Below are 15,895 nucleotides of genomic sequence, written 5' to 3'. Positions count from 1 at the left end.
CACGTACACCTAGAAGGACAAAAGAAAAAGAGAATGGTGGCAATTGCCTACTTCTTTCAAAATGATCATTTCCTTCAGTTATATAAAAAGAGACTTAAAAACTTACGCAGTCCATCTTCCCGAGCGCTAGCAACATGGTGAAGCTTGCTGCCTCCAGAGACTATGCCTCAAGGTGGTAGCACATTCCAACCGCCAGTTACCAATAATCCTGCCCCAAAGGCTCTCTTACCCAAATTATTAGACGAAAAAATAGTGCACTAGGACCACGTCAGGAAGTAAACAAGAAACAAGCCTCTTAGAAACATAACGAACTCGCTAACCACCTATGGAACTGCCTACGACACATTTGTCTGTTTGTCTCTGTTGCTGAATAATGCATCACTACGCTTTCTAAATAGGAATGATGATGATGCCTACCACGGAAACTACACAATGGGCTCAAGCTTTCTCACAGTGGCTATAAGAAGTAATGGCACTGGTTGTGCATGTGAATGTCCGAACTCCAACAAAAAGGGAGTGGCTCTTGCTTTCTGCGTCAAGAGGCATTCAAGTACGCGCTAGTTAATAAGCAAGAAGCAGATATACAAAACGCCGCGCCCTAGCGCATTTCCCTAGACATTCACCACAGAGACTAGCACCTGGATGCGGAAATCTTGCATTTATTAAAAAACCGATAGGTAACCTCGGACGCTAGGAATCACACAGTAGACCTTAAAGATGTTTGCGTGAAGAATGCGCTACCACTAGGGCTAAGTAGCACGTACAATCCGAGATGATCAGCCGGCTAGCCGATGTGTTAGTCTTTCTGTGCTAGTTGGGCGCTTGGTAGATCAACCAGAGCTCGGATATGGGACGCCTGGCACGGCTCAAGACTGCTACTAAGAAAATAGTAGCCGGTTTTGTGTCTTGGAGCATTGTTTGGTTTTTAATAGTACTGACTGTTTTCTCCTTGGCTGCGCGTGGCTTGTGCTATTCAAGGTTAGAGGTTCAGTCGTGGCAGGCACATGCTGCTGAATGTTAGCGCGGGTGACAAGTTTTATGGTGACACCTGTGGGGTGGTTAGGAATCTCTTTTTCCTGTTCTCGGTTAATGTCCTCTGCTACGGGAGGAACAAAAACCTTAGTTGCTAAGGGAGCAGCTTTCTGCTTGCCGCGGTGTAGAATCAAGTTGCGATGGCCTTGCGTCTCTATTGTGGCTTTTTTGGCCAGGATCAGTTCCCTGGTGCCGGCTGAGGTGGAGATATTTGCGTGTGCACCTTCGAAGCTGTGAAGACATTACAGGCGATCAAGTGCCATCTCCAAATAGACAACACAGTAAGTTGTAAATGTTCGTCAGAGCTCAGCGTACAAAGTACACGCGATGAACAGTTGCCAGAACAAGAACGCAACCATGGGGCAAAGTCGCAGGCAAGAATACCTGAACTTCATGAGGTGCATGTATTATTGAACGCTCGTTTACAACAGGCATTGAGGCAAGGGACTTGGAAGAGCCGTGGATAGATCGTAAGGTTTAATGCCTTAGCAGCCTTAGATTCGCAGATTGCATCGCCTCTCTGAGTAAATCAGCGCACGAACTGCAAATTATGCTTAGGGCCATGCAGAAAAAGCAGGACGGTTGGTATAAAAAACATTATGTAGCAAACTAAAGTAGTGTTCAACAGCCATGGAAGGAAACTACAGCGAAAGTTTTGAATTTGTAAAAAAATATACCCATTCAGGAAAGGCAGTGGGTGCATAACAGAACTACATCAGTGAAATAATCGGCAGAATAAGGATGAAATCTCTTCGGAATAAATTTATTCTAGAATGAAATCTATTTGGCAGGTAGTCAGGCAACATAATAGGAAGTTTTCCAGTATCCATCAAGAGGAAAGTATATAACAGGTGGACCTTGGCATAAGAAATTTTAGGGTCACAAGCCTTTAGACTGAAGAAATCGGTTGAACTAAGAATGACAAAAAGAGTTGAAAGCAACGCAGCAAGCTGTGGAAAATAAAATGATAGATGAAATGTTAGTACACAACATGAGCGGATAAGGTAGAGAAAAAACGCATGCAATTCACGGAGTAGTGAAATTGAGGAAGAAATGGTCATATGCAGGGCATGCAGCTGGAATGCTTGACGAACGATCGCCGTGAAGGTTAATGGGCTGCATTCCAAGAGAACAAGAGCAAGGGTAGGAGGCTGAGGCAGGGCTTCAATGGGATGGCTGATATGACGAAATTTGCGGCGGATAAAGTTGCTGCAGATGGCACAGCAGATGGTTGTTCGGAGGGATATATTGGACAGGATTTGGTCTTGCACTGAATGTAGTTAGGATTCTGATGATGACGATAAGTCTATATGTCCCCGAGCTACGCTGTGTTCCAATTTTTACTCACGGTTATTCCACTGAACTGTTGCAATTTCTAACGGTTGCGTTTGAAATTCTATTCGATGTGATATTCATAGCATATATCTCTTGATTAGTTGATCTGACATATTATTATTAATGGGCTATACTAGGATGGTCTTATTTTACGTGTGGTAATGTTATTGCTACAAAGCGAATAACAATTAAAGTTCACTGCAAATTGGACTTGCTGTTCGGCTTGCATTCTTTCTCATATATTCTTACTTCCTATCCTTTTACAGGTACAGGGTGCGGAGCTTAGATTATATGCTACACCATGTACACCATGCTGTACTTTGACTGCTACAGGGCTACTGCTGCCGCCTTCAAATGCATCGGCTGGGCAGCTTCGGGACTCGCGGGTCCTCTTGTTTTTTCTGCGCTTGCAGAACATTGCGGCCTTGGAGGCGCTGTGCTGATCGGGGCATGAATCACAAAGATGGAGTACCAATTTCATTGAGCCGTAGGCATCCACAGCCACTGAGATTGAAGTTTGCGGAGGGCTGTTTTGTGAAACAAGCGGCCGAAGATGTAGAACGCCGAGTCGAAACCAACTGCAGTGACATGGAAACTCACGCAACTCAGGAAGAATTAGAGGCCCCAAAGACGACTGGGCATTTTAAGAGCGAGTGTCGAGCAAAATGACAAGTAAGGACACAGAAAAGTTCAGCTGCAGAAACGTACCTGAATGCTAAAAACCTCAGATACGCGGAATGCAGGAAGGAAAAGTTCTCACCGCAATTACCGCCGCTTTCCGAGAAGAGAAGCACACGCAATTTTGTTTCCATTGGAGAATTTCAAGTTATGTGCACCAAGAATAAGAAAAACATCGATGGTTTGGCTACATTAACTGCACCCCATGTACATGGAGCATGCAGACAACCGCAGTCCATTGAAGCGAGTAGGCATACCTTGCGACAGCTTTCCATATTCTGCGAGCTCTCCTTTTACGTGCTACGTGTTGTCTACGCCCTGTGCGACTGCAGCATCTCAATACACTTGACCAGTCAATGCACTTGACTTGTGTTCACTTATAACGCTGCAGGTCAGTTCGCAAGGAGGTCACTTCTACTGTTTGCATCGGACAACGTTGCCCACAGTCGGTGTCCTCTGGCTGTAGCGTGCTTCGGCTGTGCTGGTGCGTTGCTGCTGGCTATATCAGCCGTGGAGTCGTTCCCTGCTTTCGTGTGGTTAAACATGGTCGTAGGTGTGTCGCAAAGATTTGTGACGTGCATCCGAAGTGTTCTGGTGAATGACTACCTCGGAGTCGATCGGCTGCCGACGTTCTTTGGAATCCTCGGCTTTGCGCTGGTTCCCCTATTGTTTAGTGGGCCCAGTGTGATAGGTGAGAAGAGTTCGCATTTACCTCACACCCTGATGTGGGATACTAAACCATTAAGTACAAGAGTTTCGTTTCAAAAAATTATACGTTCCATAATAAATCACCTCATGCATCCTCCGAAGCCTGCTGCTTAAAGGAACGATGAGGAGGACTATTGGAAATACTATTGCCAGCAAAATAATTGTTTCTCTACTTCATCCAGGGTACCTTAACGTTTGTTCAGCAGAGAAAAAAAACCTTGTCAGGAGATCCGGCGGCACCCAGCGTAGAATACGGAGAATTGTATTTTAGGCATTTATTCAAACCGAGCACCAAACTCTGTCAGAGCTACGTCCAGGAATAACCCGCCCTGAGAGTATTAGGTATCGAACAGACACATATCATTCCACCGCATGCACTTCCTGCAATAGCACCGACTTCGTTGGCGGCGGGCGCCATCCAAAGTTTTGCGCTAGGGGCGCTACGAAAAAAAATTGCTGGCAAAATGAAATGAAAAATTTTCCCACCGCCTAATTTAAACTCGTGATGTGCACATCAACAAGGGCTGGCTGCTGATTTGAACTGAATGACCGTATAGCATAGCTTGCTGGATTCATACCAAAACTTCGAGGTCGACGCCCGCAGTTTCCTTGCTAATTGACCAGTGATGGTGACACATGGATTTTCCTTTTTGGTCTTTTCTAGATCTTTAAACCTTCGCTTTCGGTGAAAATGGCATGTTTGTCGTCAGAATGCCGTAATCTGTCGATAGAGGCTGACTTCAATTCGTCCTGTGTCCCTCCGAGCTTCGTCTGTGTAGTAATGTGCAGTGTTGCAACTTCGTGGCAGTTGGTGTGCTGAGATTGGCATCTGGCTTTCAACCTGAATGAAATATTATGCATTGTTTTGTTCCTGGAAATAAACGAAACGCTGGTGTGATGAAACGATTTAAATGGATACTCAATGGGAACGGAGACGTTTTATTGCGGGAGCACTACTTCTCAAGGCAAACCAGCTAATTGGCTGTTTTGAATCGTTGTGGTCACCGTTGGCAAATCATATATAAATAAAATAAAGATTGCCGCGACTCGGATTCGAACCCGTGGTGGCGCGAACAGATCAGCTTCGGTGGCCACTGCGCGAAAACACCAGGCGATCGCCGCAGGCGAGCAGACATCGTGTAAAACTGCAGCACACTCTCGAGCGGACTACTGCACATTGTCTTCGTCATCTACTAATATTACGATTAAACTTATATGCGTGCTTAGAGCGGTGGGCTGGTAGTGACAGAGGGATCTGCGCTGCACGCCTTGGCATCGACAACGTTGTGGCAGAAACACGGCACTAGCGCGATACACGTTGGCGTTGGCAACACTGCTGCAGAATCGCGGCACTCGAGCATAGGCCGCCGGCGTACATTTGGTACATTGGCACTGTCGATGAAAAAATTATAGACGCGTATACCTGGCACCGTGGGTCATTGCACACCTCAATCATGCTTTCAGGAACGTGGCGGTGGTGTCCATTTGAAAGACTGTATATTTGCACAATATTTCGTACTTAGCAGTGACCGCAAACCAATAAAGCTTTGTATGGAGCTAGTTGGTCATGAATACTGAGACTGGGGAGCGCTATATTCAAGACAAACGGTGGTGTTGTGCCTTTGTCTTAAAAATAGCGCTCCCCAGACTGAGGATCACAAGCTAATTTTTACTCTGCCGCCACGGTGGCTCAGTTGCTATGGCGCTCGGCTCGTGACCCGAAAACGCGGGTTGGATCCTGGCCGCGGCGGCGCAATTCCGATGGAGGCAAAATTCTAGAGGTCCGTGTACTGTGCGATGTTAGTGCATGTTAAAGAAACCCAAGTAGTTGAAATTCCGGAGCTCAGCACTACAGCGTCTCTAATAGCCTAAGTTTCTTTGGGACGTTAAACCACTATAAACCAAACCTATTTTTACTCTTTCGCTGGCATCCTCAGTCTTAGTCTTTGCAGCGAAAGCTGATGTAGGCAAACTTAATTATTTTCCACCGTGTGCCGCTTAACATGCGCGTATTGCATGCTCTTAAAGAGTGCAACATTCTTCACGCATGTCGATCCGTCAACCGAGTCATAAACGAAAACGCAAAATATAGCATTCTTGTATTGTTCAGCGGTAGCAGTGTGCCACTTGTATCAGTGTCTCTTGCGGATTTTTTCTGTTGCCAGCGTTTTTGTCAAAGAAGCCATTTTCTTCCATGCTATATCATGTTTCTGTTTTTTCACATTTATGTACGACATCCTTAGATTCTTTGTTTCATTTTACAAGCCATCAACCTCTTATATGAGCCGAAAATGTATTTAGTTTCAGTATCTTGTGTGTATATAATAAAAACTAAAATAGCCCTTTTGCTACTATCATGTAGTAGCACTAACGAATGTCAATGAGCGCGCAGGAGACTCGCAAGAATTAAAATAAATTTTGTCATTCAGCACAAAATAGGAGCTGCACAACAATGCTGCCCAGCATAACAATTAAAGGCCATGGGCGCTGACAACCATAACCAGCTTCTTAGCCTGACTATGCATAGAACCCAAACATGGTTCCGCGCTCTTTTCAGCTGTCGACGAGGACTGTTAACTCGCTCGAGCACCTCTTGTTGCCTCTTAAAGCATTAGTAAGAGCTTCAGGCAAAGACAACCGCGCGCTCAATTTTCTATGGCGCGCTAAAGACGTACATGAATGCTGCTAACTTGTCCCCAAAGTTTTGCGCGTCATGTCTTGTTAAAAATGCACAAAAATTGTGATAGGTGATTACATTTAATCACCATAATGAAGTACTGTCATAAAAGAAGTAGTCCCTACAAATCTCGCTACAATATTAGTTTAAATTTAGCGTAGCCTTTAGTTTAAATTTACAAATCCAACTTCAACCGCCATTTACGGCAATGTCACAGGGTATAGAGGTAGCAAGCTCCCGAGATACCCATCAATCGCTAAAGTTTTTTGCAGCTCTCGGAAAACAAAATGCTGCGGCATTTTGTTTCATTAGTCCACCTTTTCCAATAAGCTATAGCCTCTCTTCCTGTGACTGACTTTGAGATCAACGTTTTAGAAAGTGGGTTGCTTTAGAAATGAACAGAAAGAAGGTAACAACGCCATATACCGACAACAACCAGTGTTTTTAGACCTTTAGAGCAGTGCCCAATATCTGCTTTAAAGATACACACATTAAACGCAGGATTCTTCCAAGACAAACTTGGGTCGTGCGACAACCTCTACCGGATGCTCGGCGGCGTCAATTTTTGCATCGCTGCGTTTCTCTTCGTCCTGGTGTGGTGGGACAAAAGGAGACGAAAAGTATGGTCTTGCCACAATAACAGATGAAGACTGGTGGCGACTTACATTTCCGGGATATGAAGACCTGCGCCGAGAAACAAACCCAGAGCTGTACGGGAGGCCGGATGTGAAGACACAAATACTATGACCCCAGTGAAAGACTGAAGAAGTGCAGTGCAGTGCTACAGACGCGAGCCCTAGCTCGAAAATGAATATAAAAACCGGTGCTTTGTAATTCATTGTTCATGTCATCCGTTCAAGTCCAACAGCATCTATGGGCAGCTCTCAGCACTACAATAAGTGAAGTCGTTTTTATTTCACTACAATGAAAAGGTAAGGTGGGAAAAATTCCATACAAACACAGCATAACCGAGCCCACCTTCTCTAAGGCAACAACGAAGAAGATATATTCTATAACAGTCATAGACACAAGAATATACACGTGCACGTGTATAATTGTAACAGGGGTACTTTGTTACAGAGAGAAACAAAATGAGGCACGAACAAATCATTCATACATTACAGTTATGTATAACGCAACGAACTCTACATAATGTACCTAGTCGTTACAAAAAGCTTTGAAAAATTATTGATTATTTAGAGGTGTTATATATGTGGCCCAGAAAAAGAAATCATTGAGCCTGCTATGTAATGTGTGAAAGGCTTGATTTCTGCCCCTACTCCCTGCGCGAGAATGGAATCCTCCAGAGCACATGATGGTTATGAGAATCAGAGTTGCTCTCTGCAAATCCGCGGTAATTAGTAAGGCATTTTAAGCGTTTCATTATTATACGCATACTTAACACTCGCCTTTGTGATTTTCTTCTGATAAAATGGTGGCTGAGTGCTTTCCGCAAAAAAAAGTGCCTATATTTGCTTTCTCCACCAGAAGGGCAAGCTTAGAAAAGTTATGTTCAGCCTTGTTTTCCTAGACCAGTGCAGTATTTGAGGCATGAATGGAATAAGAAATTGCAAAGGAGCGCTGATATATTGCATGGGGAGACATTGTATAATTTAATACGCTAACCACTGCCCGCGCATCTGAACGAACTAAATTATCACGTTCGGTCCGGGACAGGTATGCGGAAAATATTACTCCCAGACTTTTAATTAATTTTAGACTTGACATTTGAAAGTGGCTTAACGCAACGTTGTCTCCAATCTTAAAAACTTCCGCACCAGAAATAAACTACACATTTTGTTTCAGATTGGTTCAGTAGGAGGGTGTTCTGCAGGGACCATTAATGAATCACACAGTATGCTGAGCATGCATCTTGAAGTATGCGTGTCATTCCCGGGCCACAGTTGAATAGAGTACAGTTGTCTGCATAGACAACAAAATCACACGCGCATGAAGTTAGAGGAAAGATATAGGTGAAATAATATTGCAATTTTGCACATTGGTCTAAATCTGGTGAGAAATTTGTGCTTTTTAATGTCAGGGGGGGGGGGATTCTTGTCCCCCTATTTAATTGATAGAGGGAAAAGAATCGATATTATAAGCTAATAAGAAGCACTTTGGAAACAGTGTGATTCTAATTTATTCAGTAGGAATTCCTGGTTTACACAGGGAAATGCTTTGCTGAAATGTGAATACATTCCCAAGGTCAATATATTATTTTACGAAATTTCTAATATCATTTCCTAGTGGGTGAGCACTCAGTATATTGACGAGAGCTTTTTTTCCTAACGAACTGGCATTACGTTAAAAAGTTGCATTTACGGGAAAGGTTACCTAGGTCTTGCGTCAAATATTCTTCAAGGCATTTAGGAGAAAAAGGTAGGATTGATATTAGTCGGTATATATTTGGGTTGTTCTTATTTTCAACTCTATCAATCATTTTCACTATTTGCATGCTATGTGGAACGACCATTGTCGATAAGGGGTTTTTAATGATGTCCTACGCCTCCTCACGGCAGGCGTCTAATAGACATTATTGGCCCAAAGCACCGTGTCACAGGTGAATGAAAAAAATATTAATCTATGTGGAAGTTATGTCTCCCATAAGATCTGACCCTCTGCTACGAGTGTATCAGCGCAAAAAGTCCCATCTGTTATATTAAAACTCTCTGGCCATGCTTACTTTCCCCAGTAACTATTGCAGTGGCCTGCATTCATTTGGCCCTTTAGCCCCTTGCAAACAAGCGAGTGCGACGTCATGATTTGGCTATAAACATTTATTTAAATACTTTTAACGCGACTGTGTTAAGGCTCCCATTCTGCAGAATATCCGGCGTTGGCGTCGTTGATGCCTTTGGCGTAGTCGGTGTAGTCGGCGTTCCCGGAGAAGCAACCTAGGCTAGCTACCTAGACCATGTAAACTCATCACGACCTGTCCACCGGATTGTGAGAAAACAGACAAGAGTGGCAGGCGGCAGTTAAATAATGATTAGTCTCTCGGCAAGAGCAGCCTTGGCCACACAAGCCCCACCGGTGGCAGCACATGCCATTGAAAGGGAATGCCAGATTGCCTGACGGCTGCACCACTGCTCCAGGAGTTGTAAGAATCACTCCTTGCGATCTAAGGACGTAAAGTCTTAAATGAACTATTCAAGGTATATTGGGAATAACCAACCCTTTATTTAAACAAGGTGACTAACATATAGTTTTTTATTATAGTTGAATAGCTTTAACATGCACATGCTGTAAATTACTTGAGCATGTAATTGAAAAGCATATTGCCGTTTTTCTAAAAAGTCACTCAGTTTTTGCAGCAGCGCAACACGGTTTCAGACATGGCTTCACCATGACTCAGTTCGTAGGAACAGTGCATGATTTTGTCTCAGCTGAAAAGAAACGCAAAAAAAGAAATTTTTTTGGACTTCGCGAAAACTATCGATAAGATTTCTCACTCCAAACATACGGTTAAATACCGAATATTTTAAAAAACAAGCAACTCTGTTGTTTGTAATGCAAAATACTTCGAATATGTCACCCGTTTTTTTGTGTGTTCCACAAGTTTCTGTTTCGGGCCCCAATTGATCCTATTTTCATAAAAGATATTGTAGATAAACATAATGTGAAAATTAGGCTTAATGATTGTACTATGTAGTCAATTCCAAAACTCAATAGTAAAACTAAATACAGAACTAGATCGTCTGATGCAAAGGTGTAAAACATGGCATATGACTGTGAACTACCTGAAAAGTGTAGTCTCTTTAGCACACAAGAAGCAATGCCTCGTGTTTGACTACAGCGTGAATAGAACACTATGACACATGCTTCTGAATGTGTCTTGACGTGCATATATGTGAAAACGTTCATTCGGACCGCCACATTTTCACGAGATCAAACAACGCGGTTGTAAAATAACTGCACTATCTCAAGAGGACGCTTCGGAAAGGCTCCAGTAGCACGAAGATTTGAAACGTTTACACAGCCCATACTTGATTACGCTAATGACATCTAGGACCCATACGAAGGTGTTAACATTCACAAAGTGAAAAGGGTGAGGAAGAATGCCGTTAGGTTTTTTAAAAAAACATGGGAAAGCATCAATTTCTGTCTTCTTTTTACAAGCAGGATTAAGGCGAATATCAGAAAGAAATGCAATTAGTCGCTTAAGCTTCCTGTTTAAGGTAACTAAAGGATAATTGATTTTTGCAGTTCAGAGTGCATCACTTTTTTGCTCGGCTGTGCTACAAGAAGCCGCCACGCTTTCACTCTGCTCCATTTTCATGCCAGAATAAATGCTTTTAAATGCTCTTTCTTTCCTCGCTCAGGAAAAGAGAAGATCGAAAAAGACAATCTTACCATGCATATACGAAAAAAAAAACTGAAAAATGCTCATCCCTGGTTCCGGTGTAACACTTCTATTTTTCTATAGTCTCGACTTGCATAGCATCTGCATTACGTTTCTTATCGCTTTGTTTAGAAATTTGTGTATTGTTAATTTTTGCATTATTAAAATTTTTGTAGATTTGTGATTGCCATTGCATTTTACACTCTGAAACAGCGCTTCTGATTGGTTAGCGGTATTCTAAATAAACAAATAAATAAATTAAGCAATCGCGTCATCCTCTTAAGGCGAACCTTAAGTGACCCCTTCATTTTTTTTTTGCAGCTTCGATAGGGCTTCAGCTGTACATCTTTAGAGTGTGGTGCCTGTCGAAGCAATCTCTATAATGGAGGCCATACTTCCTCTCACATATCTTGTAAAAAAATTGTGTCTCCCTTCTGCCGCATTTTGTCGCTCTCTCACTGCAGACAGCGCAATAATTGACGAAGGAGGCATATAGTTGTCTTCGTCACTAAACTCATCTTCGATTGCTACTAAATAATTAGACAACTTTCCTCAGAATACACCGGCCAAAATGGAAGTCATGCCCCGATTTTTTTAGCGCCAAGTCATGCTCTCAAATGCCATGATTACAACATAAATATGCATCATCATACTGCCGTTGTCCCTCGGGAGGAAAGCCGAATAGCAGATTTGGAGGCTAGAACTCCAACGAGATGGTGCTATTTTTTCTTCAGAAATACGAGGCAAAAACGTTGTGCTGGTTGCCATGAGCGGCAACTGATTGGGCGGACATATTTCCGCTATCGGGTGATGCCGCATAGATTATCGGAAAGGGTTAATTAATTCCGAACCACTATATGTCCCATTAGCCCAAAATCCGGCCTCCATCGCTGTCGATTGCATGAGATACTGATGACGTCAGGACGCCGGTGTATATAATATAATTGGTTTTGGAGGAAAGGAAATAGCGCAGTATCTGTCTCATTTATCGTTGGACACCTGAACCGCGCCGTAAGGGAAGGGAGAAAGGAGGGAGCGAAAGAAGAAAGGAAGTGAGGGGTGCCGTAGTGGAGGGCTCCGGAATAATTTCGACCACATGGGGATCTTTAACGTGCACTAACATCGTACAGCACACGGGCGCCTTAGCGTTTTTCCTCCACAAAAACGCAGCCGCCGCGGTCGGGTTCGAACCCGGGAACTCCGGATCAGTAGCCGAGCGCCCTAACCACTGAGGCACCGCGGCGGGTCCAGGACGCCGGTGTACGATTTCACAACACAAGTAAGCCAATATGTGTCGTCACAAAGGAAGAAACGCATCCTGTTAAAGTCTTGAATCATGACTGATAGCCATTTTGCAAAGAAGCGTGACTCAGAAATTGATAACTAACGTAATGTGCGGTGCATAGATGTCAGAATTGCGGTGTACAAGGTCAAAACACATGTAAGCAGACAAGTGTAGTGAAAAATGATAAACTTAATGTATGAAAGTCATGACTCACTATTCATAGTCATTCTTCAATGTAGCATGGCTGTGATCTTAATGAGCAATTTAATTCTGAGCCCCCCACTAACGCGTCCCTCATAGCGCGAATGCCATTTTGACAGCTTATGACAGGAATGACTCTCACACTAATTATTACTCACCTTAGAGTATACTGCTGTGAGTGCGTTAAAATTACGATTAACAAAATCAGATTCTGCCTTATGTTTCTCAATGTTCCGGGTCTGCGTTGTACCTCAAAATTTTAGACATTTTTACGAGTTAAAACATCTGTGTCTACTGTATAAGATGTGTTGAGATGTGTATCCGCAACTTGACACAATGAAAAAAGTTCTCAGTAGGTTCCCTCACGAAACTACCTACTTCTGTCGTCCGATGCATTATGTGTCGATTTCTTCGTATTAAGTCACGATTTTGCGGATTCCAGGCATGCATTCGGACGAGTCCTGTAGATGGTATTTGGCGGCGACTTAATTTACCACCTGCAAAGAGCCCTTTGCTGTCACACACTGCCACTCATTTCTATTAATTATATCCGTAGTAGTTACACTTTCTTTTCACTTCCACTTTTGATTACATTGCGGAAAAATCTCCTAATTTTGAATAAATTTGTCTTTAATGCCACAAAGCAGTGCCGAATGGCCATTATTGAACCATTACGCGATGATTCTCTTCTCTATTATTATTGTATTTGTTGTTTTTCCGATAGAGAATGCGGCCGTTTTTTTTTTGGCAGTGAATTTTATATGCCGTTCCGCTTACCATTTAAAATGTTTGGTTAAGTGCATGCTGAAAGTCAACAAATTGAAGCGAAAAGTAGCGCTACAGGTTTGGGCACAACTCTGGATAGTCCTATGCACTTCTTTGGGAAAATAAGTTATTTGGCCCGAGAACGAATGCCTTCCAACAAATAATTTAATTTCACTAAAGTAACTAATTGGTTCACCTCATATTAAATATATTCGCTATTGAACTTCATTACTCGAAAATTACCGTTTTCTCTAGGTTTTAGCTATTTACACGCGAGTGGCTTAATACACTAGGTAAACAACGCAAAAGCTGTCCAACCAAACAGTTATACAATTCTAGCCATCTAAGTTTGTTAACCTAAAAACGAGCCAACGGTTACTGTGTTAAAATGCGTGTTGTCGATGCAGGAAAGTGATTCCGGTCGCGTGATGTATTGAGATAAGACGACATTGAAAATGAATTAGTGCGGCAAACCTGCAAAGTTTTGTGATAGTGGCCGGGGCATGTGGACTGCATACGTAAGGTGGCGTTTAGATGAACTCGCGTGCTAAGTAGGATGACGGAAAACATGACTAAAAGGACACGTGAATAAGGACTTTTGTCTGGGGCTTATGGGTGCCTAGCATAGCACTCCTCTTTTTTTCTGTATTCCCACTTGTACTCGTCCTATTCGCAGTGTGGTTTCCGTCATTTAGACGTGGGTGAAGTGTTCTTTCCCGGAAACCTGGGTTAGGCAAATTTAGGTCCCATTTGTCTAATGTTGATCCTCGACTTGGACACATCAAACTGTATGGCGGTGTCAGAAGTGCAATGTCGATTTCCACATCCCAACGCTGCACTTGCAGCAGTGACATGGAGAGCCTTAGGCTAATTTGACCACATGAGGTTCTTTGTGTTACACCTACCTCAGCACACTGGACAGCGGTTAATGCACGTACGTCGCAAGGCGCCCGGCACGCAAACTGGTCCTCAGGATTAAAAAAAGTCGCAGCTGCTAAGCGGCTGCGATTGGATTTTGGTTGTCTGATTTCGTTCACACGACATGCTTACACCGCCAGCACGACAACACTTCATATATGGCTCAGAGCGGACAGTATTAGCTTTTCCGTCGCGTGACCGTTAGAGACGTAATATGTAAACCTGTATTAAAATTGACTCAGGGGAGCCCACGTCTTCGTAATTACCAAACTATGATGATAAGAACGGTTTAATAGGCACCTGAAAGTACGGTTCCCTTTCAACTCTCCACACTTTGTGAAAGTTGGAGTAGACACGGTTGCTCTATGATAGTCGGATACACTCTCGCTGGGATTTCCTCCAAAACTGTGCAGTGTGTCGAACTAGAAGCGTGCATATTAAGTGACCTATTTCATTAAGATCAAGTACGACAGCGCTGGAAGTGAGCCATGAACTTCTCAGAATAATTAAACAATAAACAGCTCGAAAAATACACGGGTCAGCTGCAATCATCGCGTCGAAATTAGGGTTGCATACTGCGCATCATGACTATATACGGCACGCACGGACGCTTAATAGACATCACCATGAATTCTTTTACTTCAAAAGAAAAGATGATTACGGTTAGCAACGTCAAAACATTTCGTCTTTATGCTCTTCTGCAGATCTGGTCGAACTGTTGATGTCTTCAGCATCCCTTCTGCATACAAACATACACAGACGCGCTCAGAAAGTTATTTAAAACGTGTTGTGCAAAACTGGCACTTACTTTCCGCAAAAAATCTTGAACTCTAGCCAAGGGTTGATAGGACGGCCGTCGTCGTCGGTGAAGAAGCGCGAGATGGGCTCGCACTTGCTCGCGGTGAAGAGAGCGGCCCACATCTTGCTGGTCAATGAAGCCTCCCCGAGCCGGATGCGCTCTACGGGGCTGCCAAATTCTCTTCCCAGATAAGAGCATACCTGGGAGGATTGAGAAAAGTTGTTGGCGGTTCCACCCACGGTCCTGCCAATTTTGTGCACCAGCTGGTACATACCGTTGTTATGCAATTGTTTCGTTTGCTTTCCATCCGGCTGCTATGCTTGAGTATATGACGATTGTTCCTCTTTTTAGGCGGTTACAACAACTGCTTTATGTTTTGAGAAATGTGTTGGTATGGACATGACAATATATCCCTAAAGAGCATTTTAGAGCTGCGTATCGAGAGCATTTATTCTCGCTAGACACACCGCATGCTTGGGGTCCTGCTCTTGTGCACACGCGCAGCATTCAGAGCAGGACGCCCCGATTCAGCTCCATCGCCACATCGCTGCCGGAGGCTACATAACATCTGCAACACCTGCTTTCCGCGCCAATATAAAGATATTTTCACGAGAGTCGTTTCAAAGCATTTCACGGCATCTCGCTTCCGCCCCGCCCGCAGAAATAGATAGAGCGAGGGGCGGGCAATGTGGAGGAGGAGGTCGCGTCTTCGCAGATACTGAGGCCTCACCGAGCTTCCTGAGCATGGAGGCTGGCTAACGTCACTTTGCCAGCAAGAGCTGTAATGAAAGGCCAGCACTGCACCCGTGACCGACGCTGTACAGGACAGTCCATGCATAAGTTCACCAACGCACTTTAACTCTTACCGTTGCGTAGTCATTTTATTGCCACTGTTGTTTCGTATGCTGACAACCTCTTGGTCTAAGTCTTACTGTCGTTTTCGCGCTACGCCTTTTCCAAGCTCGCCGCTGGCATAATCGCATTTAAATTACGGCAGTACTGGAAACATGTTTCTCCACGCGACAATGTTGGATTTCCTTGGTGTGTGAGTTGCATCATTATTGCCGACTATGCCATGCGTTCAGCGACGATGACGCAAAAACAGCTCAAACTTATCGCCGCAGCGTTTCAGAGAACAACATAGTAGCTTGGAAT

General features: G+C 43.7%; 1 pseudogene; it reads left to right on the top strand.

Moving 5' to 3' along the window:
• Window positions 1–1,389: 1,389 nt before the first annotated feature.
• LOC144120185 (uncharacterized) lies at window positions 1,390–7,148 on the top strand (annotated as a pseudogene).
• Window positions 7,149–15,895: the final 8,747 nt, after the last annotated feature.

The sequence above is a fragment of the Amblyomma americanum genome, chromosome 2, assembly GCF_052857255.1.
Source record: "Amblyomma americanum isolate KBUSLIRL-KWMA chromosome 2, ASM5285725v1, whole genome shotgun sequence".
NCBI lineage: Eukaryota > Metazoa > Arthropoda > Arachnida > Ixodida > Ixodidae > Amblyomma > Amblyomma americanum.
Note: the sequence above shows the minus strand (reverse complement) of the source record. Positions and strands in the feature narration are given on the sequence as shown.